The sequence below is a fragment of the Notothenia coriiceps genome, unplaced genomic scaffold (genome assembly GCF_000735185.1).
Source record: "Notothenia coriiceps isolate Sejong01 unplaced genomic scaffold, NC01 NC01_scaffold00017984, whole genome shotgun sequence".
Classification (NCBI taxonomy): Eukaryota; Metazoa; Chordata; class Actinopteri; order Perciformes; family Nototheniidae; genus Notothenia; species Notothenia coriiceps.
The window spans coordinates 184,093-188,897 of record NW_011350685.1 but is presented as its reverse complement, the minus strand read 5'-3'; positions in this window follow the sequence as shown (position 1 = coordinate 188,897).

Sequence of the window (4,805 nt, the reverse complement as noted above, 5' to 3'; positions counted from 1 at the left end):
TGTGGGGGTGCTAGAGACGGCAGCATGTTGATGCGACCTTCCTAGCCGGAGATATGGCCGCATTTTACAATAACCTTCTGTTAGGTCGCTTAAAAACAAATATCACAAATTGCAATCGCAATATTTGTCAGAAAAAAGAAAAAAATTCGATTTTTTTCCCCAAAATCGTGCAGCCCTGCTGCAGACCACTGAGAGGTTGGGGAGAATTGTAATCAGCACTTAAAGGGACCTCCTGCACAAAGCCCGGGTACTGTCAATAGCGATTGCATTTTTAAAATATCCCTGGATACTGGATAGTGAAGAATTAAATGGAGTAAAGCACATGGTACTTAACATTTGCTGTAGTATGAGTTGGCATTTGATGCTGACTATTTTTCAGCCCCTCCTGGATCTACACACGGATATGTTATCCTGATCACACCTGTCAAGTCTGTGTATACAACTCTGTCTGTTCATGTCCTCATCAGCAGACTACTGACACAAGTCAATGTGGAGGCTAATCAGTAGGGTGCTGTGTTTTAGAAATTAGGTGTCCCCTCTCTATCATTAAGCCACAGTCATTTTGTGAACAGCTTAAAGGTCCCATGTCATGCTTTTCCGGTTATTACCCGTCCCCTTGTGTGTTATGAAGGTTTTTCTGCATGTAAACGGTCTGCAGAGTCAAAAACCCTCAAAGTACACCCTGTAGCGAGTTAAACTCTAACACAGAAAAGGCCTGTCTATGCTGCCCCAGAACGCCTCGTTGGAGATTTCTCTTTTTCTTCCTGGGTACAGTGACGTGGCCATACCCAAATGGACCAATCCGTGGAGCCGTTACGTTACATCCGCGGAGCCGTTACGCTAAGTCCGTGGATTGGTCCAAATTGACCAATCCGCGGACTTCCTCACACACAACCTCAATCTTTTACCAGCTGCAGCTCCGCCGATTTCTCCTCCCTGAGACGGCGGGACAAGGCGAGGCTGTGAGTCGGTGTGTGTGTGTGTGTGTGTGTGTGTGTTCGGGCTGGGTTCAGCTGTGTCTCGCTGTCTTGCAGACGGCCACTGGGCTCATAGGGAGGGGGGGGCAGGAGCTCCAACAAACCGTTTAGGACAGAGAGTGAATACACATACTATACAGAGATGAGCTCAAAGCTAAATCTGGCACTGTTACGCTTGATACATTTTAATGTTTTAAGTGTTCATTACTGTGCATTGTCCCTGCCAAATAAACTATTAAATGAGAAAAAATGCTGTATGAGAAAAACCAATGCGATTTTGGAAAATTGCACAATATAAATCTATTTTAGTATACCTCAACAATGGAATTATGATCAGTAGAAATGGCCATTACATGGGACCTTTTAATACTGCAGAGAAGGTAAACTGATCCTGTGCACGAAGGGCAATGTCTATACCCTGGTCTGTAGTTCAAGCCCAGAGCTGTCTTTGATTGGTATGTGGGGCCATATTTGGTGATGGCAGGTATTGTTTTTTAACAGCACTCCTTTTAGCAGCCAACTTGCTATCTCTAAACCTCCTTGCCAGCCTTTAGGAAGGGGCTTCGAAATATAGGGGCACAAGCCAGCTAGTGACCTTACATGATAACTGTGAGGCTGCAATGCTGTACCAGCCTACACCTGGTCTTGAAAATGTTTCTACAGACTGCAAGAAGGGCCATGCACTCACAGATGGAGCTGCCATCATAGTGCAGGCCTATCCGTCTCCTGTGGTATTAAGCCTGCCTTCCTGGGCAGCACCATTGGAAGGGGAGCTGGGCCTACACGTGTCCCACCCTAGCTGCATATAGATCAGCCGTAATCCATTAGCAGCTCCCTGGAATCCAGCCGGCACAGCACAGCACTGGAGGGGCCAGGGGGAGAGGGTAGCTGTGGGTGGGGGTTGGGGGTGGAGGAGGAGGAGAGAGAGAGAACGAGGGATGAGAAGAGGAGGGGGTGGGGGAGGGCTTTTTCTCCTGAGCTTGCTTCTCTTCTCTGAGCCCAGCCCCCTTTTTTATGTCGGCCTGCTGGAAAAGCCTCCTGAAACCCCCCCATAAAGCCTGCAGAGGTGTGTGTATGTAGGGAGAGAGACTTGACTGATATATGGCTTCCTGGCTGGCATCATAGCAGAGGCCCTTCTTTCTAGCAGCCCTCTTCTCCATTTCCGCCTGCAGGGCTGAGCGTCACACACCCCTCCAGCACATTCTGCAATTTAATGCATATCTTGGTGATGTGTTCCAGAATGGCTCATTATAATTCATGTTGGGGACAGCGAACTGTTCCTGGGATGTGTCTGCATGCCCGGTGAGAGGCTGGTGAGGGTGGGAGGTAATAGAGAGAGAGAGAGAGAGAGAGAGAGCGAGAGAGAGAGGAGAGGAGAGGAGCAGGGGAAAGACGGGGGAGGGGAAGAAGAAGAAGAAGAAGAAGAAGAAGAAGAAGAAGAAGAACCAGTGAGTTTAGATAGTGGTCAAAAGGCGTAGGAGACAGCCCAGGCCTGGACCTGAGAATAATGACAACTCCAGCTGATTTGTACAGCTAGCATGACTGTCCCAACCTCCTCTGATACACCAGCCAGCCATCTCCATTTAACAATCTTCACCTTGTTGTTCTTATATGGAAATTTTCAGTTGTCCCTTCTATAGATTTTTCTCGTCCTGTCTTACAACCCTTCCTTTGAAGCGGTTTGCAATTATTCCCTCTTCAGGTGTGGACAATGATTGGTGCAGAGCTTTTTCTGTGGGCCTTAACAGTATATTCAATATTTTGTTTCAGAATGTAAGATGCATCAATATTGTGCTGAAAAATGTCACATTCTTTTGAGAAAAGATAGCCTAAAAACATGCTTGGTTAATGATTTACGTCCAATTGAATGGTAAAAGATCAACAGTACTCAAGGTTGTGCCTGATGGCATGGCCTTCTAACCTTTGTGCGGGTTGTTCTTGATTGTATACACCAGATCTATTTTTGAAACTGGAAAAAAAAGGCTGTACCACCCTACCCTCGGTTTAGTGTACGAACTTTAACTGATATATTCAGATGAGTTAATTCCCACAGGGTTTTGAGAAAACCGGTTTAGTGTGTTATTTGCATTTAAGCTTGCGCTCCAAGTCCCTCTCTAGCTGACTTGTAGAAACCACGCCTTCCCTTTCTGCGCACATTAGGAAACATGATTTCAGGAAAAATATCTAGGTGCCACTTGGTTTAAATGGCACATTTGTCAAATGTATTTAGGCTTGAAGTAAGCATTTCCCTGCCATTACAGTGTAATCTCCTATAATACGTTATAACCTGCCCCGATCGGTGGCATTACGATGTGTGTCCATATTCCCAGCATGCCCAGGGCTTTAGGAACAGTCATGAACACAAGTGCTACATCTACAGTTACATCACTCCTGAGCNACTTTTGTGTGTGTGTGTGTGTGTGTGTGTGTGTGTGTGTGTGTGTGTGTACACACACACACACACACACACACACACACACACACACACACACACACACACACACACACACACACACACACACACACACACACACACACACACAAAAGTAGTTCCAAGAGTCTTTTTCAAAATGATGTACTTGTCAGTGCATTTTGCAACATCCCGTACATTATGACAATAAATAAGCAACATTTGATAAACCAGCATTTCAATCATTATATTTTACACAGTGTAAATATTTTTAGGGATTTGTTGCTCCACACACGAGACACAAGGAGAGCTGGAGCTTTGATGGCAAACACTGATTGTTTATTTGGAGCTTCGGCCGGAGAATTCACAAGACATGTCACGGGCCACGGTTTGACCACACGGTAGAGATGCCACAATCAATTCTGAAGAACTCTACTCCAGACCCATGTATTTAGCTAGTTCTGAGAGAATAATCAACATTGTGCATAACAAGATAGAACCATAACACCTCTATCAGCTGACGCCAACAGGCAGGAACAGGGAGACAAAACACTGAGAACACAGCAGCCCAGGTTACAGGTGCGTGTGCTCAGTCTGGACAGTTTAAACTGAAAGTTATGGGCCTTGGAAATTATTCCCTGACACATAGATCTAACATTCGGTCAGTTCTTCCTAAAATGAGTGTTGCAGACCATGTCATACATACATAAACACAAAGTAATTCACATCAACAACATATAATACAAAATAATGTTGTTACTTTTTTTTTTAAACGAGTGACAATACCTGGTGATATAGTCATTTGATGATTTCAAACAACTTCCTGTGAACAGGCTGGAGAGAGACAGACGGAGAAGACATGCCTCCTCACCTAAAACAGACAAATGCAAATGACTCATTTTTGAAGATCTACATTCAAGCACTTATTTTTTGAGGACTTTGATATGGCATTTCGTCTTTTAGGCTAGAATCATCAGTGGATGCATCTTGGGAAGTACTGTTTGCTTTAGAATATGTTTTCGTATGTTAGTCATACAGTAACCTATGTATTTTTTGTGTGTAACATCACTCAAACTTGCTCTAGTATAAAACACATTTCTGCTTCGTTGAAAGCTCTGGTTTGAGCTATTTGTGTTTTTGCATGTGTATGTGTTTACCATTTGTGGTGATAACGGTGTCACCATACATGTTGGTCATCAAGTCAGTTGGATCCTTGAGAAACAAGTTGGATTTCTCTGAAACACACAAGGTAATTTTTTTTTAAACAAACACACACATCATTTCAGTGTATCAAACACACAATGCCCATGTCAGAGTTTGTTTATGGCAGATGGTGCGCATGTAAAAAAAGAGAGGTGGAAGTGTAACAGATATCCAGTTCTAACGTAACAAAATACCAGAATTTAATAATGCAAATA